Source organism: Convolutriloba macropyga, chromosome 10 (genome assembly GCF_964194025.1).
Source record: "Convolutriloba macropyga chromosome 10, txConMacr16.3, whole genome shotgun sequence".
NCBI classification, from domain to species: Eukaryota; Metazoa; Xenacoelomorpha; order Acoela; family Convolutidae; genus Convolutriloba; species Convolutriloba macropyga.
The window spans coordinates 39548687-39559987 of record NC_134477.1 but is presented as its reverse complement, the minus strand read 5'-3'; positions in this window follow the sequence as shown (position 1 = coordinate 39559987).

The window sequence follows — 11301 nt, the reverse complement described above, 5'->3', positions numbered from 1 at the left end:
CTACCAGAAAAGACGGCAATGAAAATCGAATAGTTAAAAATATTAATTACGACCAAAACTCCTTGTCCATTTTTGGAAAAACACTAATAACCAAATCAAAATGGCATCAGAAAACATATATACTCAAAAGATTAACCGGCACTTTTTTGGAACAAAATATGTGACTTTTCCTCAAAGCGACTTGGCAACAAGTTGACTAGAAATGTGCAAAAGGAGCAAAGTTTAAAATAACAATGCTTTTTTTTCAAAAAAAAAAAAGAATTAAATTCGAACGGAATAGAAACATTACGCATCAAATGAAATCATTGCAAGAGTTTTTTATACCTCAACAGAGAGCAACTGAGGCTTTTCATTATACAGGATATGTCATACAACTACAAGAAGAACGACAAATACATCCAAAAACTAAAAATTTGCACGAAACATTATGCACGAAAACGATGTCCTCCCAATCAGTTAAATATTAAGCTGATCACAAAAAACAATAAAAATCTTTGTTTGCCTTGTTTGAAGGTAACAACATTTGTAAATCAAATGACGCACATTATTGAGATACTGTGAAAAGAAAACAAAAACCTACAACAAAGGGGCAAATGTGAAAAATTCACGAAAATTGGTTTTAAGAAAACTGGTTGTTCCAAGAAGAAAGACCATTTGAAGAAAATAAAACCGTTATGAAGAGCAAATTGTATTTCAATAGATAAATGATGTGAATTCTATATAGAGATGCTTAGCAACAATTTAACAAAAATGAAATTGGCAGATCTCAAAAATCTTTCTTTTTTCATTAAAACAAACATTTTCAAAATTCATAGCCGACAAAAGCTTTCGACTATAAGAGTAGACAATTTTTCTTGCAACTACTGGGAAAAATATTTGCGACTGTTATTAATGATACTAAATCATTAGACTGAAAATAACATTATATACAAGCTGAACTAAAAAGTTTCACAAACAACTTTACAAAATCACAGTTTTGAAGCCATTAAGTTTATTAGATATGAACTGCGAGAACATAGCATCTTCATTTGCGTCTCTTTTGACCATCAAAACGTCTTTTTTTAAAACGGCTATCACAAAATGACAACAAAAAGAATCACCCACAAAAATTGAAAAGTATCAAAACTTCACAAAATTCTTCAGAAACAAATTCTCTAAGCCCTGAAGACATCATTTTAAACGCTCAAACAACAGAAAATTTATTGTTTGATTCAACAAAACACCATAGCAAACTCTAAATAATGAGGCCAATTTACGAAAATGATACAACATTGTAAAATACGAAAAAAACGCAAACCAGAACATAAAGGGATCAGTTGAAGAATAATATTACTCTTTTATTTTAAGAAATTTAATTTGCAGGTCCACTCAAGTGTATTAATTCTAGAATATTCTTGTTGCGGCTTTTTTTTTAAAACATATTTGCAAAATTTTCATTGAAAAAAAGATTCTTGTTTTTTTAGTTTAAGCTAGTGAGCGGTTGTTACGTTGAAGTATAGGAGTAACGTATTAAGACAAAGAAAAGACCTGTGAAACCGCTTCGTGGATTAAAAATACGTTGAATTATTAGGAATAGATAGGAACTATCATTTTTTCCTTCATATTCTTTAAAAAAATTTTTGACCATGGATCATTTACTGTCAAAACTTAGCTTAGGTTTTATTTTTTCTAATGTTATAATATACATTCATAATTATCAAATATTTATTAATGCTATAGGTGACAAAAGTTGGTTTAATTTTTTGGTTTTAATTTCATAAATAAACAAGGAGGCTCGGTAATGTGCGTTCGCTCATTAAGTTCCGACCACGCTCATCTACATTTTTCAATTAATTGTCTACCAAATGAGGAAGAGATAAAAAAAACTAACATATCAGCATATCGTTCAACAAACCACTAAAAGAATAAAACAATCTACTCTAGAGGGCCTATGAAACCTGTGGCTACCATTATATGACTACCAGAAAAGACGACAATGAAAATCGAATAGTTACAAATATTAATTACGACCAAAACTCCTTGTCCATTTTTTGAAAAACACTAATAACCAAATCAAAATGGCATCAGAAAACATATATACTCAAAAGATTAACCGGCACTTTTTTGGAACAAAATATGTGACTTTTCCTCAAAGCGACTTGGCAACAAGTTGACTAGAAATGTGCAAAAGGCGCAAAGTTTAAAATACCACTGCTTTTTTTTCAAAAAAAAAAAGAATTAAATTCGAACGGAATAGAAACATTACGCATCAAATGAAATCATTGCGAGAGTTTTTTATACCTCAACAGAGAGCAACTGAGGCTTTTCATTATACAGGATATGTCATACAACTACAAGAAGAACGACAAATACATCCAAAAACTAAAAATTTGCACGAAACATTATGCACGAAAACGATGTCCTCCCAATCAATTAAATATTAAGCTGATCACAAAAAAACAATAAAAATCTTTGTTTGCCTTGTTTGAAGGTAACAACATTTGTAAATCAAATGACGCACATTATTGAGATACTGTGAAAAGAAAACAAAAACCTACAACAAAGGGGCAAATGTGAAAAATTCACGAAAATTGGTTTTAAGAAAACTGGTTGTTCCAAGAAGAAAGACCATTTGAAGAAAATAAAACCGTTATGAAGAGCAAATTGTATTTCAATAGATAAATGATGTGAATTCTATATAGAGATGCTTAGCAACAATTTAACAAAAATGAAATTGGCAGATCTCAAAAATCTTTCTTTTTTCATTAAAAACAAACATTTTCAAAATTCATAGACAACAAAAGCTTTCGACTAAAAGAGTAGACAATTTGTCTCGCAACTACTGGGAAAAATATTTGCGACTGTTATTAATGATACTAAATCATTAGACTGAAAATAACATTATATACAAGCTGAACTAAAATGTTTCACAAACAACTTTACAAAATCACAGTTTTGAAGCCATTAAGTTTATTAGATATGAACTGCGAGAACATAGCATCTTCATTTGCGTCTCTTTTGACCATCAAAACGTCTTTTTTTAAAACGGCTATCACAAAATGACAACAAAAAGAATCACCCACAAAAATTGAAAAGTATCAAAACTTCACAAAATTCTTCAGAAACAAATTCTCTAAGCCCTGAAGACATCATTTTAAACGCTCAAACAACAGAAAATTTATTGTTTGATTCAACAAAACACTATAACAAACTCTAAATAATGAGGCTAATTTACGAAAATGATACAACATTGTAAAATACGAAAAAAAACGCAAACCAGAACAAAAAGGAATAAGTTAAAGAATACTTTTACTTTTTTTAAAAATATAATTCGAAAGTCAAAACGACCATTTGCTATTTACCGATATCATTTTTAAAAATCATTTTTTAATCAATAGTTGGCCACTGAGACCTTTAATTACACAATATTTGGCATATGACAATAAAAATTAACATCAAATAAAGGGCAAAAAAAAATCTACCAATTTCTGAAAGAGAACGGTGTCGCAGCCCTTGATACCATATGTTATGAAAACAAAAAATATGTTCAGTTTCAAATGTTGCAGAGATTTTTTCAGTTAGATTGTTAAATAATGTTACAATTTACAAAAGAAACAAAAACAACAGCAAAAATGGGAAGTCAGAGAATCAGAAAATTTTGTATGAAAACTCGTAGTATCAAAAGCAAGAAAACTTTCTGTTAAAACAATCGGCCACAAAAAATATAGGTCACAAAAAACATTGTATTCTATATGGGAAAAAGTTGACCTGTAAATGCTGAGAATAAGCAAAATGTTGATAAAACAAAAATAATGTTAAAAATTGACAAGTTCAAAAAATCACAGATAATTCCTTAAAACAAATACATTCAATAACATAAGAGACAATAAGTAACAACCGATTGAATAGAAAAGGTTCACTTGCACTTTTTGAGGAAGAAATTTAGATCTTTGAGAGTTTAAGTTTAAAAATCATACTGCCAAAAAAATAACAATTGAAGGCAAAAGACAAGAATTCTGTTAAATTTTACTGAAACTCTTTCCCAAAGCCATAAAAACCCTTTGGTTGTCTGAAAACAAACTGTATCTACATTCGGCCTCAATTTTACGTAAATTGGAGCGGAGCCGTGATTAAAAAATTTTGTCAGTAATTAAGATTAAGAAAACAAAAGCAAAATATTTTGAAAAGGCAGCATCAAAATAAAAACCAAGAAGCCTCTGATTCTAAGAATCCATGATATTGTCGAATCTCTCCCTGATTTTGCCGCAAGCCCAGTAAACCAACCGAGAGTTCCAAGCGTTTGTGAATTAGTCTTTTTGTTGGGTGGAATTCTTCAAATATTAAAAAAAGGAACGACCATACGGCGAAGAAGACTTCCATACGGCGCCTAATTAAAACTAGCAATCTTGCTGAGAAGAGGGAATCTGTTTTAAGGTTTCTAGGTAACTCAGTCTGGCAAACTTTAACAAAGAAGGCCATAAAAGCATATTTTATGTCATTTTTGATGAAGTTTGAATTTTGAAAACTTTATGAAAAATTTTGGTCAAAAAATTTCAGTCAAACAATTCAGCAACGCTCTTCTCTCTCTAACGGTAACAACAACACTCTGCCGTTAAAAATTCAATTTTTTTGAAATATAATAGCAAAATTGTGCCAAATTTTAGCAAAAATTACTTCAATTGTGAACAAAAACAGTCGAATGTTCACAAAACATTAAACCTCGATAACTCCCTGTGAAAAACGAAAATTGAAAAATCTTTTTAACTCAGTATTCTACGCTGGACGGGCTTTTCAATGATACCACTCACAATTCTCTTCGATGAATATATCGATCGGCCAAAATTGGCTGAACAAAAAAAACCCCAGTTGGGTATATAGTTCCTACCTCCCCACTAAAGTGGGGATCGGAACAAAAACTTTACTTTTTAAACTGTAATATTCAGTATCCAAATTTTGCTTAGGGTTTATTCTATTGAATGATATTAAATTCAACCATGAAAACTTGGCCTTAAAGATTTATTAATGTAATAAATGGTGAAATTTGATTCAATATTGTGGCTTTTCCTTTATTAAAACAAATTAATTTTTTTCTATCAAAGAAAATGCTTCGCGGATGGGTTATGCAGTATCTAATTTATCCTAGGGTTTATTTTTTCTCATATAACAAAATTTATCAAAGATTTTTAATGTTAAAAATTAGTTAATTTTATGGTTTTTCTTGAATATTATCTCAAATACTAATTTTTTGGAAATTATTTATGTGGTATCAGAGATTAGCGTCGATTCTATTCTTCCGAACCATAAGAATTCATTCTTATATCAATAATTATCAAAGATTTATCAAAGTATGATCTATTTAAATATAAAGTATTGCTAAATTAAAAACACTGATAGAATTGAACAATCTAGAAAAAGAAAAGAATTAGATTAAGATTTAAATCAAAACAAAAAAACATCATGGTAACATAGAAGAAAGATTTGATTCAACAACTAAAAGGTTAAATTCACAAACTGGTGTGCTAATAGAAAACAATAGAAAATTAAATGATGCTTTACAATCAAATACTGACGCACATATGAATATTTTCTATTAAACCTTCGCAGATGAAAGCTATTGATTGTAATCGTATTATAATGCCCGTTGAAATGATTGGAGTTTCAATAAAAGGAAATGCGCCAGAAGATTCTCAATGGAAGAAATTACCAACAGGAAATATTGCTAGGGTCAAAGTTCAAATTATTGGTGTTGATGCTCAGCTAGAGAATAGAGAATTTTTTAAAATTAATAAAATTCGAAGAACACAACCAAAAACGTTTACAAAAAAAGATGTTAATGGGCAAATGAATGAAGGTAAATATTATGAAGAGTAACTATTAAAAACTGATTTTGTCTGTGAGTCTAATAATAGAGTTTTTGAATTTTTTTAATAGACTTTTTAATATGAATAATGACAACAAAAAAAATCAGGCCAAGTAATTTAGTTACAACAACAAAAACCCCAAAATTTCGAATATGAAGTCAAGCACCCTAACTATTCTTTGAAGATAATAATAACATCGATATTAAGGTAACTTTGTAAATGAAAACAGACATCTAACAAAAAAATCAACATGTTCAGCAAGAACATCAGGGAATTAAGAAAAGGAGATTTTGATTGAATAAATACTACTACATTTTTACAAACAAATGAAACAGTAGTGAACAATGAGCTAATTGATAAATTATTGAATCAACAAATAAAGTTACGAACACAATTATTTTTGTAACAAAGTTGCATCAGACGCCATAGCTAGTAAAAATCATTCAAAACAAAAATTCACTATGTTCAATCATGATATAAGTAAAATTCAATTAATTCAAGCATGTGTTGACAGACGGAAAGAGTAAAGCAAGGAGCACTTAGCATTAACAAAAACTGGTATTCAATATAGACTATCAATACTCTTAAAATTTTAACTAGTTCAAAATAAAGAACAACTAAGATTAGAGATGTTTTATGACCTCTATCAGGAAGATGCCGTAAGAGAAACTGAAGCTTTTTTATTACTGAAACGTACACAAGCAACATTACTAAGTGAAGCATTACTATGTCCAAATTCATCTAAATTAACAAAAAGAATGATTAACGTTGTTGCTCTGAAGCATATCAACAAAGCTGCAACTGCCAACGAGCTGTTTATAAATGGTAAAAAAGATAGCAAATATTAGCTTTTTTTGCAAAGATGCTAATATTAGGAAAAACTTTAGAGATTTTTACGAAACTGAAAAATCTAAATACAGTAAGAAATTGAGTAGATAAAATAGTTATGAGCTTACTGAGATAACAGAATTTGTTTTATCATCAATAGCAAACAAAGCAACAACAATATCAATTGAAAAATTAGATATAAAATTACCTGATTCAGTTCCAACAGCATTTACAACAGCAAATGTATGTGGATCAATACCAAAAACATTTAGTACTAAAATAAGAGAGAAAAGAAATAGATGTTTACAGAGATAACTTAAGAGAGATAACTTGAAGGTAGTTAAGAGATAACTTGAACAAACTTTATAATAAGTGTTGTCACTTCAATGAGTGACAACAGAAGAGATAATTATGTGTATAATGACTCAGTTAAGATATATGAAGATTACGAGATGAATAAAAAAAATAGAATTTTGTTTTTTAAAGTAAACCTGGTAGTTTTTAGTATTAATAATATTTTTTCGTAACAATGAAACTAGTATTAATGTTGATAGATGAACTAAGAAAAAATTTTATAATAGAAACTTACTGATAATAATATGTTAATGTTAAAAAAATGTTATAACTGCAATAAATATTTTTTTGTACTTTAGTAGGAGTTATTGATAATTATGTACCAGGGTTTCTTGTTGCTATTGATGTGCCAACATTACTAGCTCTTTCTGTGGCCTTTAATGTATTATTAGCAACTTCATTTCCAAAGTAAAACGCTGCCTAACCAACACTTTAAAAAAATCCAAGACTTCTACTTGACTAACAAAATCAAATACTGTCATTGATTGAGTTCTTTTACATTTTATACATGTATCTTTTAACATCTCAGTACTTTTGCTGGTAACAAAAGCATAAATAATAGTAGTATCTGAATAATGTCTCCACCAACAAAATATGAATTTGTTTTAAACTTCTGGAAATGCGACGTATTGTTATACAACTAACAAAACAATAAAGTTTCAACCTGCTGTCAAAATTATATCTAACTCTGAACTTAAAACCTAATGATAATCTTGAAAGAAGTCCATCTAATAAAAAAATTTTGAATATTTTTTAAGATTGAGGTTTTTTTGAATCAAAACCTAATCTGCGACGCAGTTCCACTTCTAAGTAAAACTGAACTTACAAATACAACCTTTAAAAACTTTTTCATCAATTGAATCTGTAGCCATCGTAAATTGTTCTTTTTTCGTTTTGTTTTTATTTTGATGTCACTACTATCAATACAATAGTTAACTCTAAGTCTTTTTTTTATTTTTAAAAACAGCCTCTTCATAATCTTCAATATCCATCTGATTCTTAATTGTTGCTTTAGTAACATTTTTATTTTTTAATTTAACTTTACTTTTTAAATTTTTCACTTGCGGAGTTTTCACTGCTGTGTCTCAATATGCTTTAGCTTTAAGGAGACATCTTTTTATTGAGAACATCATTAGGTTTCTGATCTTTCATTCTACCTAATTCACTATTGCTTAATATAACACTCACCTTGTTTATTCCAATGGTACTAAAAAATTTACATTTATCTTAAATTATATTCTATAGGAATGTGTATGGTGAGAGGTACAATCTAAATATTTTTCAAAATAATATACAAATTAGTATTATTTCGGTATACAAAAATCACCCAGCGGTTTTTAATTTTACAATTTCAATAAAAATATTTATCTCCAAATTTACGTAACCTCTTGTTTTAAGTACAGCCACTAACCCATCACTTAGTGGTACGCTATGTTTGAAAATCAAATTATCAATTTATCTTCTTTATCTATCAGGGATCACTAAAAAACTCAATATGTTTTCTAACAAACACTTTCTCTATTGTTTTAAAATAGAATGCATCGTTCGTTAGTTCAAAGAATACCTCGCCAAATTTGTCAACTCATGTTTCTGCTATTTTCCTTTCCAAATATTAAACTCAAGATGAGGTCTTAGCCATCCAATCTGATCCAGTTCCGATTATGTTCTAAACCTAGTATCTTCTAAATTTAATCTATGATTTACTTAACAGTCTTACATCTCACCAACAAAAGCAATTATATATATATATATATATATATATATATATATATATATATATATATTTATATATATATATATCCGAGTATCATTAACGAATTGTTTTCAAGTTGAGGTGTACCCATAAAAGTTGTGAGAAATTTCGTAAAATGTTGCATTTTGGCTTTAACTTTTTTGTTCAGAATAAATGTTTTTTGTTACTTCTTGTAACACTTAACTATATTTTATATCAATAGTATAAATACAACGTAAACCAAAAGTTGATGGTGAATATATTAACACACTACATTCTCTAAACTCACCAGTTGATAATGGTTGTACCATTGATGATGAAAAAAACGAAAGGAGGCCTTTCACACTTCTCAAAGATCACATTGTAGTGGTCCTAATCGATTTTTACTCACTAGAAATTTTATTTTGACTTGTCCCCGCATTATTGTTTACCGTTATTGTCTGTAGAGAAAGGATTTTGATGGATAAACACTCTGTTTCCGGAATAGGTGTGTTATGGTAGCTGCAACAATATTTCCTATAGTTTCTGGGATTTGGGCACTGCCGGATTATGTGTTTTCCCCTCAAACATGAGAAGCGCAGTTTTAATTCGGCCACTAACATGGCTTGCGGAGTGGGAGACTTTTCTATAAATACATGAAACTCCCAGATGCTATAGATTCTTTTACAAACAGTTCAGCGAGTAGAGGGTGATGTTGTTGCAGTTGCGGTTTGTATGTGCTTTTTTGCTGCGAATTTGCATCGAACTTATTTGTGGCAAAGAGGGTCTTGGTTACTGAGCTAGTATTGTTCTCAGTTTTTCATTAATGTTTGTTTCATCAAGTTGTCTGCCTCGGCATTCTGGATCAACCAATTGTTCGAGTCAAGATGAGTTGGCTTTACCCAATGCATCTGGACCGTAAGAAGTGAATGTGACACTTCTACTTTGGGTGGCACATTTGGCGCTGCCGTGTTTAGTAGCGAGGTGCTCCTCAAGTCAGCGTCGCATGAAATTGATCTTAAGACCCCAAAAATACTTGAGATGGTTGCAAAATAGTTCATATTCATAATCTTATCATTATTGTGCATTTTTAGTGTTGGAAAAAAACTGAGTTTGCCTAAATGTCGACTGACAATTGCCTGTGGCTGGACAGATAAACATTCAATGCATCTTTATACAGTATTCCGCTGTATGCTAACGCAGCAGTAGCGTTCTTTGCTTTTTCAGTTACATGGTTTTTTAAGTTAGTCAGCTTGACATCAGCCGTCAGTGATTTTGAGCCTATGGCATTGTTGCCCAAGTCATTCAAGCCACTGCATGGGGTCACCATTGTACTGTGACAGCTTCCACTCGAGCACTGGATTGTTCTTCTGACTGATTGCGTCGGTCAAATGTTTTATCAAATCCACGGAGATCATAGAAAGAGTCGAAAATATGGGATGCCGTGGGCCGTTCTAACATAACGGGATCGGAACGGTGGCTCCATACGTTGGAGGGACGACTGATCTGGGGTGGTACCGGTGGAAGAACCAAAGGGATTGGGCAGCATGAAGTCTGATGTTATGTGAGTTTGGGATCTTGCTGCTGATTGCAACTGAGTGGAGGAGCGGAGCAATGTAGGGACAATAGTGTTGTATAACGGGTCCAGTGGTACTTTACTTAAGTTTACTGACGTACCAACAACTGGGATGGAATTAGTTGAAATTGATGCCGGAAAGCGCCAGACGCATGGACCCGGTGGAGGTGGATTCACATGGGTTTAGGGGACAGAAATTACGATCATGCACCTATGCTGTGGGGCCGGTGGACAATTTATGTAAGGTGCAAAAGTATTTATGGGAGAAAAAATGTTCTCAGGGGGTGGAGACGGAGGGCTTAAACTGATTGCCATTGTTTTTGACGGGTTTATTGACATTTAGTGATAGTGCTGGTGGCGGTTTTTGTGTGGGAGCAAAACACAATTCGGCTGGAATTAACAGGGATTTGCAGGGCCATGGAGTTAAGGAACAATAATAGAATGGCGGGCGCACTTGTGCAAGCTTGTGGTTGACTGAGTGCTGCAAATGTTTAAATCGTGGTGAACGAGGAGGGCTGACCGGGTTCAACAGTTCCGGCGTGCTGGATCTTCGGTCTAGTTGTTCGTCCAAAGGCAGACTATTGACATGCATGGTAGTCTGAGACAGCTGTCCGGTTGTGTTCGAAACGTTCAACTGTGTTGGCATGCCAAAGTATATTGGTGGTGATGGAAGAGTATATTGAGGCTCCTAATGTTCCTGAATTAAGTTAGTTTCAAGAGGTGGATTATCAATTACGAAATTCCTATTACCAGTCGCCTCGGGCTCACAGACATTGAGGTTGATGTTAGCCTCAATTTGAGTTGTCTATTGAGATTTGTAGGATGATAGTTAAAAAGTTGAGCTGAAGAAGCACGAATAGCACTGGCTTGGTTTGATTGAGCAAAAAAAAACAGAAAAGTGCAAACTCTGTTGCTTTGCGGCATCGGCAAAGTTCCTGGGCAGTGACAAACTGACCCAATCTGGAAAGAAAAATCTTGCTCTTTACCGTGTT